Below are 22440 nucleotides of genomic sequence, written 5' to 3' on the forward strand. Positions count from 1 at the left end.
CACCACTCGTCGTCACGGACCCTCGTTGGCAAGGTGTTCGACAGTGGATTCTACTGGCCTACAGCACTCAACGACGCAGCCGAGCTGGTGAAGTCTTGCGAAGCTTGCCAATTCCATGCCAAGCAAATCCATCAACCAACTCAAGGCCTTCAAAATATCCCGCTCACATGGCCGTTTGCGATCTGGGGGCTGGATATCCTAGGCCCGTTCCCTCGGGCGCCAGGGGGCTACCGTTACCTCTACGTCGCCATCGACAAGTTCACCAAGTGGGCGGAAGTGGAAGCCGTCCGTACCATCCCAGCCAGCTCTGCCGTCAAGTTCATCAAGGGCCTCATGAGGCGCTTCGGGGTCCCCAACCACATCATCACAGATAACAGTTCACAGTTTACTAGCAACCTCTTCAAAACCTACTGTGCTAACCTTGGAAGGCAGATCTGCTACGCTTCGGTGGCCCACCCCAGCAGCAATGGTCAGGCCGAACATGCTAACGCGGAGGTCCTGTGGGGCCTCAAGACCAGGACCTTCAAGAAGAAGCTAGAGGCCCGCGACAGGGGATGGCACGACGAGCTCCAGTCCGTATTGTGGTCCATCCGGACCACCGCCACCAAGCCAACGGGAGAGACTCCATTCTTCCTCGCCTACGGAGCTGAAGCGGTCGTCCCTCATGAGGTCAAGCATCGCTCCGCACAGGTCCTGGCGTTCGATGAAACGTAGCAGGACGCCACGCGGGGATGGACCTCGTGTTAGTGGAGGAACGTCGCCGCGAAGCTGCGCTGCGGGCGGCGAGGTACCAGCAAGCACTGCGGCGATACCACTGCCGCAACATCCGCGCCAGGACACTCGAGACGGGAGACCTAGTCCTGAGGCGGGTCCTCTCCAGGGAAGGGCCGCATAAGCTTTCACCAATGTGGGAGGGCCTGTTCAAGGTCATCCACATCTCCAGGCCTGGCACCGTGCGCCTGGAGACACAAGACGGAGTACTAGTCCAAAACGCCTGGAACATCCAGCACCTCCGGAAGTTTTACCCATAAAGCAAGGCCCAGAGCCTGTGAAGCAAGGCCCAGAGCCTGTGAAGAAAGGCCCAGAGCCTGTGAAGAAGGCCCGGTGCCTGTAAAGAATCGCCACCCGTGACACTCTCACATAATAATGAGTTGGGGTTGTACATGCCCCGGAGTCTCAGGGGTGCCAGCCCCAGGCCCCGGGGCTCCTGCCCACACCTAGAGGTAGCACTTAGGTCCGCGCCGGTGAGAAGACTTGAAGACTAGATTGGGTGCCGGACGCGGCTTTTCATTTGCTTTCCGTATTTGGCTTCCTTGTCCTTAATCGAAATTAGCTTTTGGCATTCCTTGCTGAGTTGACTCCCTCGCCTCTCGCTGCGTTTTTCCGACTCAGGTTAGCTCGTGTTCTCTCTCTCGCATGCCTCGCGAGGGGGCTGGGTAGGTTCCCTCGCGAGCATTTTCTCCCTTCTCTTCCTTCTCGTGAGCCACCCTCATTCGAGCCCAAAAGCTGGCATGCCCCTCCTAGTTCGTGCCCCTCGGGTACCGTGATACAAGGCGCCAGGTCGGGGCCAGGGCGTTGCGGCAAATCTTTTAACGCACTTCCTAATGAGCTTTTGCAGTTCCCGAACAAATCAGGCCACCAAGGCAAGATGGACGTAAGGAAATGAGCGCCTCGTGAGGAAGAGGGTGTCCCGGATATACCAGGTTAAGTTATCTTTGCACGGAACAACGACACAACACGCACGGTGCCACAACCGAGGAACCATAGTTTGATGCACACCCCCCGGGCCCAAACTGGTTATATTCTTGATGCAGGAAAAAGAGTAGAACAAAAGCAGCGTTGTGGCAATCTGCGGAGGCAAACCCCTAGCGGCACCCCGAGCCTAGCCGGATCCTTCTTCGTGCTTCACGGAGGCGCGGCGACGAGATGACCCACTGCCGCCTTCAAAGCGGGCGCGGCGGCTGGTCGTGGCCACTGCTGCTGGAGCTGTCACCGGAGGAAGAGCCACCGTAGCTGGACAAGACACAGCTGCCCCAAGGGCAGGCTCACCCGCATCCTCGTCGCGACTGTCCCCGAGACCAAGCACCTCCTCACCATCGTTCGCCTCGGGGCAGCACCCGGCACGGCGACCATCTTCCCCAAACACCCTCACGTAGAGGGTTGATTCGCCGTCGTACTTGAAGTGGAAGGCGCACCGCAGGCCCAAGCCACGCGCGCAGGCGAACGTCTGCCAACCGCGGGCTAGGGCTATGTTGTCTGCGGCGGAAGTCGCGACTGCAACCCAAGAAGCCTTGCTGCAGCAACCATCCTCCTGCAGTCAGAGTCCGCCTGGACCAGAGGCCGGCAGCTCGTCGGCGAAGAAGCGCGGAAGTTGGAGCCAGTTGCCAGCCGGATTCTCTGACCAGGCGACAAACTCCGGCGACACCTCAACCGTGTGGAAACACGGATGGGGGGCCGCGCCACCAAAGCACGCCTCCCCTCATCAAGTAGATCGCCATGGCTAGGGCGACCCCCTCCGCGTGCTGTGGCGCCGCTCCAACAATGGGCCACGCTAGGGGACGTGGCGTGCTTGCATGGACGGCCACATCCGCGCTTAGGCGCTGGCGAGCCGGGCCCCTCGCGAGGGGCCTTTCCCTTCTCAGCGGCGGAGAACTTCCTTCGTGGCGCCATTGGTGGCACAATGAGCAATGTAGCGAGGAAGAAGACAGGGGCAGGGCAGGAAGATATGGGCAACAGGGGCTCCGCCCCCTCCCCATTTATAGCAAGAGAAGGCCAACCGGCACCTCCCACGATCGCAGGTAACGATGGTTTTCCTTGCATGTTGCAGGGACTCGTCAAGTCGTGCAGTTGCCAAGGCAGCATGGGGAAGTGGAGACGCCGCGTCCAATCAACCGCCATACGTCAACCGAGGCCGTAGGCTTTTGGGGCCCGCGGTGCTCCGTACTTGACCCTTGGCTTCGCTGTGAAGCCAAGCCCGAGCGCACCCTGGGCCCAGGGGCTACTGTTGGTGTCCTGGGAACGGGGGTCCCCAGGCTTGCCTGCCTGCGGCCCGCGGCGTGGCTAAGCTAGCAGGTCGTACGACCCAACTTCATCAACAAGGCATCCAAGACCCTTGCGAGGGGGATGACACAAGACCTCCTCTGGACTGGCCTAGTCAGGCAGGCTCACGAGGAGCGGCGATATCAAGGTGATGCGAACCTCACGAGGCTCTCGTGACGTGAGCCATGACGATCAACACCAGGAGGGCGCCAGGCGGGCGCCAACGTGCACAGTGTCCTTGTTTCCTCTTTGGTGCTAAGGGAACCAGCGCACGTGAGGAGTACCGAGGCATCAGGCAAAGGTTGCCATTTTGGTGCAACAAGACCAAGACTAGAAGGACAACAAGATAGAGGTCATCGTGGAGCCCAAGATGGCGTCACCACCAGAGCCTTTGGCAGGCGAAGACCACTTTTGTCAGGATAGCTCGTACTAGCTGTCCCCCTTTAAATTGGCCCGCCATTGTTGGCTCCCTTCCCACTCAAGATTTGGGAGGAGGACCAGGGCCTCTATAAGTAGGACTAGCCACCACCATAGGCAGGAGATCAGAGATCACTCTCACCCACACAAGTTAGCCAAGCACAAGAACACCTCAACCTCAGGAGGCTGTTCTTCCCATTGTATTGTTCATCATCAGCCCAAGAGGCAATCGACCACCACCACACTGGAGTAGGGTATTGCACCACAACGGTGGCCCGAACCAGTATAAATCTTGTGTCTTTCCGTGTTGCGAGTTCGTCAAGTTCGTCCGCGAGATCTTAGCGAGTTAGGGTGTAGATTGGTGGGAGGAAAAGACTTTGCGCGCACCCCAGTGTTTGAACCTTAAGGGTTTTCCGGAACCCCACATCCGACAACGATATAAATGCTTGACCAAGTTTCTTATTGGAAAAGGCTTTGAAATTGGAAAAAATGATTCTAGTCTTTTTACTAAAGGGGTTAATGGAGAGTTATTTTTGTGCCAAATTTATGTGGATGGTATCATATTTGGTTCTACTAACCCTCATTTTAGTGAAAGGTTTGGAAGGCTAATGTCAGAGAAGTTTGAGATGTCTATGATGAGTGAACTCAAATTTTTCCTTGGTTTGCAAATCAAGCAAACTAAGGAAGGTACCTTTGTCTCACAAACAAAGTATACCAAGGATCTTTTCAAGAAGTTCAACATGCACGAAAGCAAAGGTACAAAAACACCCATGCCTACTAGTGGACATCTTGACTTGATGAAGGATGGCAACTCGGTTGACCAAAAGGTTTACCGATCTATGATTGGTTCATTATTATATCTTTGTGCCTCCCGTCCCGATATTATGCTAAGTGTGTGCATGTGTGCTCGATATCAAGTGGCTCCTACAGAATGTCATCTTAAGTCCGTGAAAAGGATAGTGAGATATTTGATTCATACACCAAATTTTGGCATTTGGTACCCTAAGAGGTCATCTTTTGATCTTTTTGGCTATTTTGACTCGGACTATGCTGGTGACAAGGTTGATAGAAAGTCCACTTCGGGTACATGCCAATTTCTTAGTAGATCCTTTATATCTTGGCCCTCCAAGAAACAAAACTCGATATCCCTATCTACTGCCGAAGCAGAATACATTGTCGCGGGATCATGTTGTGCTCAATTACTTTGAATGACCCAAACTCTAAAAGATTATGGGATGCATGTGAAACATGTTCCATTGCTTTGTGACAATGAGAGCTCCATTAAGATTGCACAAATCTCATGCAACATCCTTGAACTAAGCATATTGAAGTTCGTCATCATTTCATTCGTGATCATGTTGCTAAAGGAGATATCAATCTTAAGCATGTTCATACTGACAAGCAATTGGCAGATATATTCATTAAACTGCTTGACGAAAAGATATTTTGTCGATTAAGAGGTGAATTGAACATCATTGATGTCTCAAATTTGGAGTAGAAACTCTTTTGGATACATGCAAGGCATGAGCCTACTTGACTAATCCTTGATATTTCTATTATCTTGATGATCATTTGTCTTGGATACATTTGCACCCCTTGCATGTTATCTAACCCGTGTAGGTACTTGGATGAGCCCAATTCCAGAAGATTGCACCACACTCATATCATGAGCAATCTTTGTTGGGGAACGTAGTAATTTCAAAAAAATTCCTATGCACACGCAAGATCATGGTGATGCATAGCAACGAGAGGGGAGAGTGTCGTCCATGTACCCTCGTAGACCGTAAGTGGAAGCCTTATGACAACGCGGTTGATGTAGTCGTACGTCTTCATGATCGACCGATCTAGCACCGAAGGTACGACACCTCCGTGATCTGCACACGTTCAGCTCGGTGACGTCTCGTGAACTCACGATCCAGTAGAGCTTCGAGGGAGAGTTTCGTTAGTATGACGGCGTGATGACGGTGATGATGTTGCTACCGGAACAGGGCTTCGCCTAAGCACCGCTACGATATAACCGAGGTGGATTATGGTGGAGGGGGGGGGGTACCGCACACGGCTAAAAGATCAATGATCAACTTGTGTGTCTATGGGGTGCCCCCTCCCCCGTATATAAAGTAGTGGAGGAGGGGAAGGGTCGGCCCTCTCTATGGCGCGCCCTAGGGGAGTCCTACTCCCTCCGGGAGTAGGATTCCCCCCTTCCAAGTAGGAGTAGGAGAGGAAGGAAGGAGGAGAGAGGGAGGAAGGAAATGGGCCCACTCCCACGGATTGGGCTTGGGGGGCGCGCCTCCCTCTTTTCCCTTCCCTCTCCTCTATTCCACTAAGGCCCAATAAGGCCTATATACTCCTTGGGGGGTTCCGGTAACCTCCCGGTACTCCGGAAAAATGCCCGAACCACTCGGAACCATTCCGATGTCCAAATATAGGCTTCCAATATATTGATCTTTACGTCTCGACCATTCCGAGACTCCTCGTCATGTCCGTGATCAAATCCGGGACTCCGAACTACCTTCGGTACATCAAAACAGATAAACTCATAATACCGGTCCTCACCGAACGTTAAGCATGCGGACCCTAAGGGTTCGAGAACTAAGTAGACATGACCGAGACATGTCTCTGGTCAATAACCAATAGAGGAACCTGGATGCTCATATTGGCTCCTACATATTCTACGAAGATCTTTATCGGTCAAACCGCATAACGGTATACGTTGTTCCCTTTGTCATCGGTATGTTAGTTGCCTGAGATTCGATCGTCGGTATCTCAATACCTAGTTCAATCTCGTTACCGGCAAGTCTCTTTACTCGTTCTGTAATGCTACATCCCGTAACTAACTCATTAGCTACATTGCTTGCAAGGCTTATTGTGATGTACATTACCGAGAGGGCCCAGAGATACCTCTCCGACAATCAGAGTGACAAATCCTAATCTTGATCCGTGCCAACTCAACAAACACCATTGGAGACACCTGTAGAGCACCTTTATAATCACCCAGTTACGTTGTGACGTTTGGTAGCACACAAAGTGTTCCTCTAGTATTTGGGAGTTGCATGATCTCATAGTCATATGAACATGTATAAGTTATTAGAAAAAGCTATAGCAACAAACTAAATGATCATTGTGCTAAGCTAACGGAATGGGTCAAGTCAATCACATCATTCTCTAATGATGTGATCCCGTTAATCAAATGACAACTCATGTCTATGGCTAGGAAACTTAACCATCTTTGATTCAACGAGCTAGTCAAGTAGAGGCATACTGGTGACACTCTGTTTGTCTATGTATTCACACATGTACTAAGTTTCTGGTTAATTCAATTCTAGCATGAATAATAAACATTTATCATGATATAAGGAAATATAAATAACAACTTTATTATTGCCTCCAGGGCATATTTCCTTCAGTCTCCCACTTGCACTAGACTCAATAATCTAGTTCACATCATTATGTGATTTAACATCAATAGTTCACATCTTTATGTGATTAGTTCACATCTCCATGTGACTAACACCCAAAGGGTTTACTAGAGTCGATAATCTAGTTCACATCGCTATGTGATTAACACCCAAGGAGTGATCATGTTTTGCTTGTGGGAGAAATTTAGTCAATGGGTCTGCCACATTCAGAGTCGTAAGTATTTTGCAAATTTTCTATGTCTACAATGCTTTGCACGGAGCTACTCTAGCTAATCGCTCCCACTTTCAATATGTGTCTAGATCAAGACTTAGAGTCATGCAGATCGGTGTCAAAGCTTGCATCGACGTAATTCTTTACGATGAACTCTTTGTCACCTCCATAACCGAGAAACATTTCCTTATTCCACTAAGGATATTTTTGACCGCTGTCCAGTGATCCACTCCTGGATCAATATTGTACCCTCTTGCCAAACTTATGGTGAGGTACACAATAGGTCTGGTACACAACATAGCATACTTTGTAGAACCTATGACTGAGGCATAGGGAATTCCTTTTCATTCTCTTTCTATTTTCTGCCGTGGTCGAGTTTTGAGTCTTTACTCAACTTCACACCTTGCAACACAGGCAAGAACTCCTTCTTTGACTGTTCCATTTTGAACTACTTCAAAATCTTGTCAAGGTATGCACTCATTGAAAAAAACTTATCAAGCGTCTTGATCTATCTCTATAGATCTTGATGCTCAATATGTAAGTAGCTTCGCCGAGGTATTTCTTTGAAAAACTCCTTTCAAACACTCCTTTATGCTTTCCAGAAAATTCTACATTATTTCCGATCAACAATATGCCATTCACATATACTTATCAGAAATGTTGTAGTGCCCGACTCACTTTCTTATAAATACAGGCTTCACCGCAAGTCTATATAAAACCATATGCTTTGATCACTTTATCAAAGCATATATTCCAACTCCGAGATGCTTGCACCAGTCCATAGATGGATCGCTGGAGCTTGCTCACTTTGTTAGCACCTTTAGGATTGACAAAACCTTCTGGTTGCATCATATACAACTCTTCTTTAAAAAATCCATTAAGGAATGCAGTTTTGACACCCATTTGCCAGATTTCATAAAATGTGGTAACTACTAACATGATTCGGACAGACTTTTAAGAATCGAAACGAGTGAGAAAATCTCATCGTAGTCAACACCTTGATCTTGTCGAAAACGTTTTTCGACAATTCGAGCTTTGTAGATAGTAACGCAATTATCATCGTCCGTCTTCCTCTTGAAGATCCATTTATTCTCAATGACTCACCGATCATCGGGCAAGTCAATCAAAGTCCATACTTTGTTCTCATACATGGATCTCATCTCAGATTTCATGGCCTCAAGCCATTTTGCGGAATCTGGGCTCATCATCGCTTCCTCATAGTTCGTAGGTTCGTCATGGTCTAGTAACATGACTTCCAGAACAGGATTACCGTACCACTCTGGTACAGACCGTACTCTGGACCTACGAGGTTTGGTAGTAACTTGATCTGAAGTTTCATGATCATCATCATTAGCTTCCTCACTAATTGGTGTAGGAGTCACTTGAACCGATTTCTGTGACGAACTACTTTCCAATTCGGGAGAAGGTACAATTGCCTCATCAAGTTCTACTTTCCTCCCTCTCACTTCTTTCGAGAGAAACTCCTTCTCTAGAAAGGATCAATTCTTAGCAGCGAATATCTTGCCTTCGGATCTGTGATAGAAGGTGTACCCAACAGTATCCTTTGGGTATCCTATGAAGACACATTTCTCCGATTTGGGTTCGAGCTTATCAGGTTGAAACTTTTTCACATAAGCATCACAACCCCAAACTTTAAGAAACGACAGCTTAGGTTTCTTGCTAAACCACAGTTCATACGGTGTCGTCTCAATGGATTTTTAGACGGTGCCCTATTTAACGTGAATGCAGCTGTCTCTAATGCATAACCCCAAAACTATAGTGGTAATTCGGTAAGAGACATCATAGATTGCACCATATCTAATAAAGTACGGTTATGATGTTCGGACACACCATTACATTTTGGTGTTCCAGGTGGCGTGAGTTGCGAAACTATTCCACATTGTTTCAAATGAAGACCAAACTCGTAACTCAAATATTTGTTTCCGCGATCAGATCGTAGAAACTTTATTTTCTTGTCACGATGATTTTCCACTTCAGTCTAAAATTCTTTGAACTTTTCAAATGTTTCAGACTTATGTTTCACCAAGTAGATATACCCATATCTTCTCAAATCATCTGTGAAGGTCGGAAAATAACGATACCCGCCGTGAGCCTCAACACTCATTGGACCGCACACATCAGTATGTATTATTTCCAACAAGTCTGTTGCTCGCTCCATTGTTTCGAAGAACGAAGTCTTAGTCATCTTTCCCATGAGGCATGGTTCGCAAGCATCAAGTGATTCCTAATCAATTGATTCCAAAAGTCCATCAGCATGGAGTTTCTTCATGCACTTTACACCAATATGACCTAAACGGCAGTGCCACAAATAAGTTGCACTATCATTATTAACTTTGCATCTTTTGGCTTCAGTATTATGAATATGTGTATCACTACGACCGAGATTCAATAAACCATTTATATTGAGTGTATGACCATAGAAGGTTTTATTCATGTAAATAGAACAACAATTTTTCTTTGACTTAAATGAATAACCGTTTTGCAATAAACATGATCCAATCATATTCATGCTCAACGCAAACACCAAATAACATTTATTTTAGATTCAACACTAATCCGAAGGTAAAGGGAGTGTGCGATGGTGATCTTATCAACCTTGGAATCACTTCCAACTCACATCGTCACCTCGCCCTTAACTAGTCCCTGTTTATTTTGCAACTCCCGTTTCGAGTTACTACTCTTAGCAACTGAACCAGTATGAAATACTGAGGGGTTACAATAAACACTAGTAAAGTACACATCAATAACATGTATATCAAATATACTTTTGTTCACTTTGCCATCCTTCTTACCCGCCAAGTATCTAGGGCAGTTCCTCTTCCAGTGACCATTTCCTTTGCAGTAGAAGCACTCAGTTTCAGGCTTGGGTCTAGCTTTGGGCTTCTTCATGGGAGTGGAAACTTGCTTGCCATTCTTCTTGAAGTTCCCTTTCATTCCCTTGCCCTTTTACTTGAAACTAGTGGTCTTGTCAACAATCAACACTTGATGCTTTTCTTTATTTCTACCTTCGCTGATTTCAACATCGCGAAGAGCTAGGGAGTTACTTTCGTCATCCCTTGCATATTATAGTTCATCATGAAGTTCCAGTAACTTGGGGATAGTGACTAGAGAACTTTGTCAATTACTATCTTATCTGGAAGATTAACTCCCACTTGATTCAAGCAATTGTAGTACCCAGACAATCTGAGCACATGCTCACTGGTTGAGCTATTCTCGTCCATCTTGTAGGAAAAGTACTGTCAGAGGTCTCCTACCTCTCCACACGGACATGAGTATGAAATACCAATTTCAACTCTTGGAACATATCATATGCTCCATTTCGTTCAAAACATTTTTGAAGTCCCGGTTCTAAGCCGTAAAGCATGGTGCACTAAACTATTAAGTAGTCATCATACCAAGCTTTGTTAAACGTTCATAACGTCTCCATCTGCTCCTGCAATAGGTCTGTCACCTAGCGGTGCATCAAGGACATAATTCTTCTGTACAGCAATGAGGATAATCCTCAGATTACGGACCTAGTACGCATCATTTCTACTATCATCTTTCAACATAGTTTTTCTCCAGGAACATATCAAAAATAAACGGGGAGCTACATCGCGAGCTATCGATCTACAACATAGTTATGCAAATACTATCAGGACTAAGTTCATGATAAATTAAAGTTTAATTAATCATATTACTTAAGAACTCCCACTTAGATAGACATCCCTCTAGTCATCTAAATGACCACGTGATCCAAATCAACTAAACCATGCCTGATCATCACGTGAGATGGAGTAGTTTTCAATGGTGAACATCACTATGTTGATCATATCTACTATATGATTCACGCTCGACCTTTCGGTCTCAGTGTTCCGAGGCCATATCTTCATATGCTAGGCTCGGCAAGTTTAACCCGAGTATTCTGCATGTGCAAAACTGGCTTGCACCAGTTGTATGTGAACGTAGAGCGTATCACATCCGATCATCACGTGGTGTCTCAACATGAAGAACTGTCGCAATGGTGCATACTAAGGGAGAACACTTATACCTTGAAATTTAGTGAGAGATCATCTTATAATGCTACGATCGATGTAAGCAAAATAAGATGCATAAAAGATAAACATCACATGCAATCAATATAAGTGATATGATATGGCCATCATCATCTTGTGCCTTTGATCTCCATCTCCAAAGCACCGTCAAGATCACCATCGTCACCGACGCGACACCTTGATTTCCATCGTAGAATCGTTGTCATTTCGCCAACTATTGCTTCTACGACTACCGCTACCGCTTAGTGATAAAGTAAAGCAATTATATGGCAAGTGCATTTCATACAATAAAGCGACAACCATATGGCTCCTGCCAATTGCCGATAATTGTGTTACAAAACATGATCATCTCATACAATAGAATTTAGCATCATGTCTTGACCATATCACATCACAACATGCCCTGCAAAAACGAGTTAGACGTCCTCTAATTTGTTGTTGCAAGTTTTACGTGGCTGCTACGGGCTGAGCAAGAACCGTTCTTACCTACGCATCAAAAACCACAACGCGGTATAGTGATTGCTTTTTCATCTTCAGAAAGAACCCTGTTCATTGAATCTGATTCAACTAAAGCTGGAGAAATAGACACCCACTAGCCACCTGTGTGCAAAGCACGTCGGTAGAACCAGTCTCGCATAAGCGTACGCGTAATGTCGGTCTGGGCCGCTTCATCGAACAATGTCGGTGAATCAAGAATCAACTAGTGACGGCAAGATATGTATATACCCACGCCCACAACTCCTTTGTGTTCTACTCATGCATATGACATCTACGCATAAACCTGGCTCGGATGCCACTGTTGGGGAATGTAGTAATTTCAAAAAAAATCCTACACACACGCAAGATCATGGTGATGCATAGCAACGAGAGGGGAGAGTGTCGTCCACGTACCCTCGTAGACCGTAAGCGGAAGCGTTATGACAACACGGTTGATGTAGTTGTACGTCTTCATGATCAGTCGATCTAGCACCGAAGTTATGGCACCTCCGCGATCTGCACACGTTCAACTCGGCGATGTCCTGCGAACTCACGGTCCAGTAGAGCTTCGTGGTTTCGTCAGCATGACGGCGTGATGATGGTGATGATGTTGCTACCGGAACAGGGCTTCGCCTAAGCACAACTACGATATAACCGAGGTGGATTATGGTGGAGGGGGGGGGTACCGCACATGGCTAAAATATCAATGATCAACTTGTGTGTCTATGGGGTGCCCCCCTCCCCCGTATATAAAGGAGTGGAGGAGGGGGAGGGCCGACCCTCTCTATGGCGCGCCCTAGGGGAGTCCTACTCCTTCCAGGAGTAGGATTCCCCCTCTTCCAAGTAGGAGTAGGAGAGGAAGGAAGGACGAGAGAGGGAGGAAGGAAAGGGGGGCCGGCCCCCCTCCCAATTTGGATTGGGCTTGGGGGGCGCGCCTCCCTCTTTTCCCTTCCCTTTCCTCTATTCCACTAAGGCCCAATAAGGCTCATATACTCCCCGGGGGGTTCCGGTAACCTCCCGGTACTCCGGAAAAATGCCCGAACCACTCGGAACCATTCCGATGTCCAAATTTAGGCTGCCAATATATCGATATATACGTCTTGACCATTCCGAGACTCCTCGTCATGTACGTGATCAAATCCGGGACTTCGAACTACGTTCGGTACATCAAAACACATAAACTCATAATACCGATCGTCACCGAACGTTAAGCGTGCGGACCCTACGGGTTCGAGAACTATGTATACATGACCGAGACATGTCTTCGGTCAATAACCAATAGCGGAACCTGGATGCCATACAGGCTCCTACATATTCTACGAAGATCTTTATCGGTCAAACCACATAATGGTATACGTTGTTCCCTTTGTCATCGATATGTTACTTGCCCGAGATTCGATCATCCGTATCTCAATACCTAGTTCAATCTCGTTACCGGCAAGTCTCTTTACTCATTTCATAATGCTACATCCTGTAACTAACTCATTAGCTACATTGCTTGCAAGGCTTATTGTGATGTACATTACCGAGAGGGCCCAGAGATACCTCTCCAACAATTGGAGTGACAAATCCTAATCTTGATCCATGCCAACTCAACAAACACAATCGGAGAGACCTGTAGAGCACCTTTATAATCATCCAGTTACGTTGTGACGTTTGGTATCACACAAAGTGTTCCTCTGGTATTCGGGAGTTGCATGATCTCATAGTCACAGGAACATGCATAAGTTATGGAGAAAGCAATAGCAACAAACTAAACAATCATTGTGATAAGCTAATGGAATGGGTCAAGTCAATCACATCATTCTCTAACGATGTGATCCCGTTAATCAAATGACAACTCATGTCTATGGCTAGGAAACTTAACCATCTTTGATTCAACGAGCTAGTCAAGTAGAGGCATACTAGTGACACTCTATTTGTTTATGTATTCACACATGTACTAAGTTTCCGGTTAATACAATTCTAGCATGAATAATAAACATTTATCATGGCATAAGGAAATATAAATAACAACTTTATTATTGCCTCTAGGGCATATTTATTTCAATCTTGTCATAACCAAGTATCTATGTTTTGGTTGTTGTGATCAAGGAAAAAATCACCACTCAACATATCCTTTGACAACGTCCTTATGATAAATTTTCACTTTTGTCATTTTGGATACACAAGTGTTTTTCCTTGCAAAACTAACTCATGTTGGAAGATGAACTTCAAATTCCAAAGGGTTCTCCCAACTCTTGATGGACTACATCAACATTGAGCATCCACCACAAGTTTAACTCCATGACTAAGTTCAACAACAAACCCAAGGTATGATATTCCATCTTAGAGAAGTTTTACTCCAAGTCATGAGCTAAAGCAAATCAACAAGATGAGAATACATCAAGACGCTTAAATGAAAAATGGAAACCCCATTTTGAGCTTAATGATGAGTATGACCTATGATCAAGTGATCTCACTAGACTCCTAAGTCAATATACTCTAACATAGGTGACTATGTCACCGACCATTGATAACCCACAAGTATAGGGGATCAGTTGTAGCCTTTCTTGATAAATAAGAGTGTCGAACCCAATGAGGAGCTAGAGGTAGGATTTGAGTTCCCTTCAAGTTCTATCGACCACCGATACAACTCTACGCACGCTTAATGTTCGCTTTACCTAGAACAAGTATGAAACTAGAAGTACTTTATAGGTGTTGTAGGCTAGGTTTGCAAGATAATAAAGAGCACGAAAATAAAAACTGGGGGCTGTTTAGATAAGTAAACAATTACGTTAGTTTAACGAGTGTGGAAAAGTCGTGGTAGGAGTTGCGGAATTGTCCGTAAGAAAATGACTACATTACTAGACCGATACCAAGTTTTATGTGGGAGAGGCCACTGCTAGCATTGTCGCGGGAGTACGTAGGAGGAGGCAACATCCTAGCTACGACGAGGTTGTGCACGCAAGGTTTTATGAGTTCAGGCCCTTCTCGAAGGAAGTAATAGCCCTACGTCTCGGTACCCGGAGGCTTGGTCGACTGGATTATGCGTGAAAGTTACAGGGATTGCGAACCCTTGTGCCAGAGGAGGGGGTGGATTATATAGAGTGCGCCAGGACCCCATCCATCCCTCGTTACACAGGGTTCAATGTACATTAAGACAGTGCGTTACTAATAACGCCAGCTATAAAGAGATATACATGATCTTAAAGACTGCGTAGTGAACGCCTGACCATTGCCATCCTGAGTGGCTTTAGACCTTCCGTACTCTGAGTGGTTTCTTGTATAGACGAGTGACTTCTTCTTGGTCAAATGGAATTGGGGTATCCGAGTGAGATAATTGGTCGAGTCGATTTCACTCCAAGGTTACTTCAGTTGGTATCCTTTGTTGTACTTTGAAGGTTCTTGACTCTAGGGTAGTGACCTTGGGTAGGGCGTCTAGGTCAGGTCTATGACCTTACCCTAGGTTAATGGCATCGTCATTAGCCCCCGAATGGATTGAGGTCTGAGTGAAAAGAGAGTTGAAGTTGGTTCCAACTTGATTCCATGCCTCGGAGGCATTTCACCGGAATCAAGGAGTCATGGTGGGGCTTCAGCTTCGTTTCAGTTGCCTTGATCAATTCAGAGGTCGTCGAGTGAGTTATGGTACGAAATCTTCAGCGCGATTGGTTGCTCTGCCGTTCCTAGATTTCACGGGATTCGAAATTTCGAGGAAGCACGCGGGACAGAGCGCGCCGTAGTAATCGGAGTGGATAGATGGGGGCACCTCGATCTTCGCGCTGCCTTTTCTGCCAAGTATCAGGCGAGCACCTGCTGCGGAATATCATTAGATCGCTCGGGCCCACTCGTCAGCCACTCCGAAGTGGTCTCGTAAATAGCACTCGGGTCGATGCAACGCATAGTGCATCCCAATTGTCCTCTTCCTCCTCTACTTCTTCGCCATGCTCTCCACCATCTTCGTCGTCTTTGCTTCGCTCGCGCGCACTCCCTCGCCATGGGAAAGGACAAGACGACGGCCCTGGAGCGCTTGAAGAAGGTGGCGACGGTGGCGAAGGGCAAGAAGATGAGTCGGGGGTCGTCGTCGAGGTCTGGTTTGCCGCCTGGTTGGATCGAGGGGAACTGGATTTGATCCACGATGCAGAAAGAAGACTTGGAGGATCTGGCCGATGGAGGCTTGATTGCTCACGGGTCTTGGAGGTTGCCGGGGAACGAGACCGAGCCTCGGCCACAGGAGGGTGAGTGCGTCCTCCTTGCAACCCACATCGACCGTGGTTTCACTCTGCCTCCGCATCCTTTTCTTTGGGGTTTCTTGAACTTTTTTGGTGCCCAACTTCATCACTTCACCCCCAAGACAATCACATATCTCACTGCATATGTCTCTCTGTGTGAAAACTTCTTGGGCCGTCGACCACATTGGGGTTTATTCAAACACATCTTTACTTGCCGTTCTCAAACTGTGAAGAAGAAAATCTGAATGACAAAAAGATGCACGTGACCCAAATGTGTGGGGGTTTAGGGATTCAGACGAGGGGTAGGAGTACTTTTCCTTCTATAACCCTTCTCGAGTCGGTTAGAGGGTGGTAGTCGATCTGGTTCTACTGCCAAGATGTTCTGACTCCTGGTCAGTCGACTGGTCTTCCCCCCTTCACCATGGATCGAGTCCGCCAACCCTCTTCCTTGATACTGACTGTAGCAGAGAAAGGAGAGGTGTCAATGCTAGTCGACCGGGTAATCCAATTAGTCCATGATGGCGTGACTGGCATGGATTTGTTGGAGGTGTTTCTCAGTCGACGCGTCCAGCCTCTCTAAGCCCGCGATCATCCGATGTGGATGTACTCGAGCATTAATGACACCGCTCGGGTCCACCCATAGGAGGTCACCAAGGAGACGGTGGAACAGTGGCTGCGGAGCATCACTAGAAACAAGTACAACCCTAGGGGGTCCAGAAGAGTTGCACCATTCGATGCCAACAATGAGCCGAACAAGGTCTGACCTTTGTTACCGAGTGCCTTTTTATTCTGATTTGCAACTGTCCTTGAATTTGATTGATGCTTTTTTAACTCCTTGCCTTGCAGATTTATATTGAGATGTACTCGATGCCAAATAGGGAGCAAGTCCAGGAGGGAACGGAGAGCACAGATGAGAGTGGCGACTGGCAATCCCCCGATGACAATGAAGATGACAGTGATGACTCAAATGACAGTGAGGAAGTCGACTCACCACCTCGCTCAGAACGTCGATCCAAACAGTCTCAAGACCCTGCAGGCGGGAGTGGCAAGGTAGCTCCTCCAAGCACACAAGTGCAAAACGCACTCGGACTTCGTCTCCGGAACCGTCTGAAAAGGCTGCCAAGTAGCTCGAACGGCCCCCTCAAAGCCTCAGAAGGCCTTGCCCAAGATCAAGGTGGATGTTCCCATCACTTTTGCGTAAGTGTTTTGCTTTCTCTCTTTGCTTTTGCGCCGTTTGGGAACTTCTATATTACCATCGACTCATTCTCTCACTTGACCAAGTGAGTTCTGAAACTTTCAGTGTTGCTACTTCTGGGACCTCCATGGACATTTACAAGGATCAAGATGATGAGGAAACAGAAGACGCGACTGATACCTCTCCAACGTATCTAATTTTTGATTGCTCCATGCTATATTATCTACTGTTTTAGACATTATTGTGCTTTATTATCCACTTTTATATTATTTTTGGGACTAACCTATTAACCGGAGGCCCAGCCCAGAATTACTGTTTTTTGCCTGTTTTAGGGTTTCAAAGAAAAGGAATATCAAATGGAGTCCAAACGGAATGAAACCTTCGGAAACGTGATTTTACCCTCAGATAAAATCCAGGAGACTTGGACCCTCCATCAAGAAAGCCACGAGGTGGTCACGAGGGTAGGGGTGCGCCCCCTGCCTCGTGGTCCCCTCGAAGCTCCACCGACGTACTTCTTCCTCCTATATATATCCACGTACCCCCAAACGATCGGGGACGGAGCGAAAAACCTAATTCCACCGCCGCAACTTTCTGTATCCACGAGATCCCATCTTGGGGCCTGTTCCGGAGCTCCGCCGGAGGAGGCATCGATCAGGGAGGGCTTCTACATCATCATCCAAGCCCCTCCGATGAAGTATGAGTAGTTTACTTCATACCTACGGGTCCATAGCTAGTAGCTAGATGGCTTCTTCTCTCTTTTTGGATCTCAATACAATGTTCTCCCCCTCTCACGTGGAGATCTTTTCGATGTAATCTTCTTTTTGCGGTGTGTTTGTTGAGACCGATGAATTGTAGCTTTATGACCAAGTCTATCTATGAATAATATTTGAATCTTCTCTGAATTCTTTTATGTATGATTGGTTATCTTTGCAAGTCTCTTCGAATTATCAGTTTGGTTTGGCCTACTAGATTGGTTGTTCTTATCATGCGAGAAGTGCTTAGCTTTGGGTTCGATCTTGTGGTGTCCTTTCCCAGTGACAGAAGGGGCAACAAGGCACGTATTGTATCGTTGCCATCGGGGATAACAAGATGGTTTTTTTATCATATTGCATGAAACTATCCCGCTACATCATGTCATCTTGCTTAAGGCGTTACTCTGTTTTTAACTTAATACTCTAGATGCATGCTGGATAGCGGTCGATGAGTGGAGTAATTGTAGTAGATGCAGAATCATTTCGGTCTACTTGTCTCGGACGTGATGCCTATATACATGATCATACCTAGATATTCTCATAACTATGCTAAATTCTATCAATTGCTCAACTGTAATTTGTTCTCCCACCGTAGAATACTTATGCTCTTGAGAGAAGCCACTAGTGAAACCTATGGCCCCCGGGTCTCTTTCTCATCATATCAATCTCCATCACTTTATTATTGCTTTGCTTTTACTTTGCTTTTACTTTATTTACTTTGCATCTCTACCAAAAATACCAAAATATATATTATTTATCATATTTATCAGATCTCACTTTCGTAAGTGACCGTGAAGGGATTGACAACCCCTAAGCGCGTTGGTTGCATTGAGCTATTGTTTTTGTGTAAGTACGAGGGACTCGAGCATAGCCTCCTACTGGATTGATACCTTGGTTCTCAAAAACTGAGGGAAATACTTACGCTACTTTGCTGCATCGTCCCTTCCTCTTCGGGGAAATCCAACGCAGTGCTCAAGAGGTAGCAAGAAGAATTTCTGGCGCCGTTGTCGGGGAGTCTACGCAAAAGTCAACATACCAAGTACCCATCACAATCCCTATCTCCCGCATTACATTATTTGCCATTTGCCTCTCGTTTTCCTCTCCCCCACTTCACCCTTGCCGTTTTATTCGCCCTCTCTCTCTATCCTCCCTCTCTATTTGCCTCTTTTGCCCGTTTGCTCTTTGTTTGCTCGTGTGTTAGTTTGTTTGCTTGCCGTCATGGCTAGTCTCATATCTTCTCTGTTGTCTCCCGAGAACGAAGTTCTAAATTTAAACAAAGGGAGGGAGAAAATCTAAAAGATGCTTGGTATAGAATTTGCAATGCTCAAAATAGATCTACCAGGAAGCAATCTACTTCAGTTCTTCTCCGCAATTTTTATGTAGGTGTTAATCCTTGGTATAGATATATCCTTGGTACCATTACCGGAGGCAATTTCTTGGGTAGCCATACTTTTGATTCTTATAATGCTATGTTAGATTTATTTGGCTCACCACCTCTTTTGGTTAATGGAACTATGTTAACTTTGGAGCATGTTATGCGAAGCCTTGACATTATTGAAAATAAAGTTGCTACTATTGAATTAATTGAAAATCTAGACAAAAATATCCACAATCAAATTACTCAATATGGATCTAAGGTAGGAATGACTTCGAAAAATATTAAGGAAAAGGAACCCATAGTTAATGAGAAGATAAACTTAGATTCTACTAGAATTGATAAACTTGAGGGTATCATTACAAACTTGGGAACCGATTTTTCTTCTGTAAAGAATACTCCAAGTCCTCCTACTAAAATTGCCAAGCTTATGTATGTTCCTAAAAATAAGGGTGAATCATCTAGTAAGGAAACTACGGATCTTAAATCTATAAGTATTCATCCCAATCTTTTTGCTATCATTAAGGAACCAATTGCTACAAATGAGTTTTTCGATCTTGTGCCTAAGAGTTTGATAATCACTAGAAATAAAGAAATTCCTAAGGTAAATATATGCCTCATTGAAGAATTGCCTACCAAAGATGGCAATACCTAGATCTATTCTTGCGTGTTATGCCTAGCTAGGGGCGTTAAACGATAGCACTTGTTGGGAGGCAACCCAATTTTATTTTTTTTCCTTGATTTTTTCTCATGTTTAGTAATAAATAAATAAATTATCTAGCCTCTATTTTGGTTGTGTTTTTTGTGTTTAATTAGTGTTTGTGCCAAGTAGAACCGTTGGGAAGACTTGGGGAAAGTCTTGTTGAACTTGCTGTAAAAAACAGAAACTTTAGCGCTCATGAGAACTGCTGTCATTTTTATTTGGAAAGTGCTATTTAGTTAATTATTTTTGCAGATGATTAATAGATAAATTCCTAACGTCCAGAAATTTATTTTAGAATTTTTGGGGTTCCAGATCTTGCGCTAGCTACAGATTACTACAGACTGTTCTGTTTTTGACACATTCTGTTTTTCATGTGTTGTTTGCTTATTTTGGTGAATCTATGGCTAGTAAAATAGTTTATAATCCATAGAGAAGTTGGAATACAGTAGGTTTAACACCCATATAAATAAATAATGAGTTCATTACAGTACCTTGAAGTGGTCTCTTGTTTTCTTTCGCTAACGGAGCTCACGAGTTTTCTACTTTAAGTTTTGTGTTGTGAAGTTTTCAAGTTTTGGGTAAAGATTTGATGGATTATGGAACAAGAAGTGGCAAGAGCCTAAGCTTGGGGATGCCCATGGCAACCCCAAGAGAATCTACGGACACCTAAAAGCCAAAGCTTGGGGATGCCCCGGAAGGCATCCCCTCTTTCGTCCACTTCTATCGGTAACTTTACTTGGAGCTATATTTTTATTCACCACATGATATGTGTTTTGCTTGGAGCGTCTTTTATGATTTGATTCGTTGCTTATTAGTTTACCACAATCATCCTTTCTGTACACACCTTTTGAGAGAGCCATACATGATTTGGAATTTGATAGAATACTCTATGTACTTCACTTATATCTTTTGAGTTTTATAGTTTTGCTCTAGAGCTTCACTTATATCTTTTAGAGCACGGTGGTGAATTTCTTTTATAGAAACTATTGATCTCTCATGCTTCACTTAGATTATTTTGAGAGTCTTAATAGCATGGTAATTTGCTTAAAATCCTAATATGCTTGGTATGCAAGATTAATAATAAAACTTTCGTACGCGTGTGTTGAATACTAAGAAGAAATTGATGCTTGATAATTGTTTTGAGATATGAGGATGGTGATATTAGAGTCATGCTAGTTGAGTAGTTGTGAATTTGAGAAATGCTTGTGTTAAAGTTTGTGATTCCCGTAGCATGCACGTATGGTGAACCATTATGTGATGAAGTCGGAGCATGATTAATTTATTGATTGTCTTCCTTATGAGTGGCGATCGGGGACGAGCGATGGTATTTTCCTACCAATCTATCCCCCTAGGAGCATGCACGTAATACTTTGCTTTGATAACTTCTAGATTTTTGCAATAAGTATATGAGTTCTTTACGACTAATGTTGAGTCCATGGATTATACGCACTTTCCTTCCTTCCACCATTGCTAGCCTCTCTAATACCGCGCACTTTTCACCGGTATCATACACCCACCAAATACCTTCATCAAAACAGCCACCATACCTACCTATCATGGCATTTCCATAACCATTCCGAGATATATTGCCATGCAACTTTCCACCGTTCCTTTCATTATGACACGCTCCATCATTGTCATATTGCTATGCATGATCATGTAGTTGACATTGTATTTATGGCAAAGCCACCATTCATAATTCTTTCATACATGTCACTCATGAGTCATTGCACATCCCGGTACACCGCCGGAGGCATTCATATAGAGTCATATTTTGTCCTAAGAATCGAGTTGTAATTCATGAGTTGTAAGTAAATAAAAGTGTGATGATCATCATTATTAGAGCATTGTCCCAGTGAGGAAAGGATGATGGAGACTATGATTCCCCCACAAGTCGGGATGAGACTCCGGACGGAAAAAAAAGAGGCCATAAAAAAGAGAAAGGCCCAAATAAAAAATATGAGAGAAAAAGAGAGAAGGGACAATGTTACTATCCTTTTACCACACTTGTGCTTCAAAGTAGCACCATGATCTTCATGATAGAGAGTCTCTCATTATGTCACTTTCATATACTAGTGTGAATTTTTCATTATAGAACTTGGCTTGTATATTCCAATGATGGGCTTCCTCAAAATGCCCTAGGTCTTCGTGAGCAAGCGAGTTGGATGCACACCCACTTAGTTTATTTTGAGCTTTCATATACTTATAGCTCTAGTGCATCCGTTGCATGGCAATCCCTACTCACTCACATTGATATCTATTGATGGGCATCTCCATAGCCCGTTAATACGCCTAGTTGATGTGAGACTATCTTCTCCCTTTTTGTCTTCTCCACAACCACCATTCTATTCCACCTATAGTGCTATATCCATGGCTCACGCTCATGTATTGCATGAAGATCGAAAAAGTTTTTGAAAATGTCAAAAGTATGAAACAATTGCTTGGCTTGTCATAGGGGTTGTGGATGATTTAAATACTTTGTGTGGTGAAGATAGAGTATAGCCAGACTATACGATTTTGTAGGGATAGCTTTCTTTGGCCATGATATTTTGAGAAGATATAATTGCTTTGTTAGTATGCTTGAAGTAT

This window comes from Triticum urartu, chromosome 6A (assembly GCF_056163025.1).
Source record: "Triticum urartu cultivar PI428250 chromosome 6A, HENAU_Tu73, whole genome shotgun sequence".
NCBI lineage: Eukaryota > Viridiplantae > Streptophyta > Magnoliopsida > Poales > Poaceae > Triticum > Triticum urartu.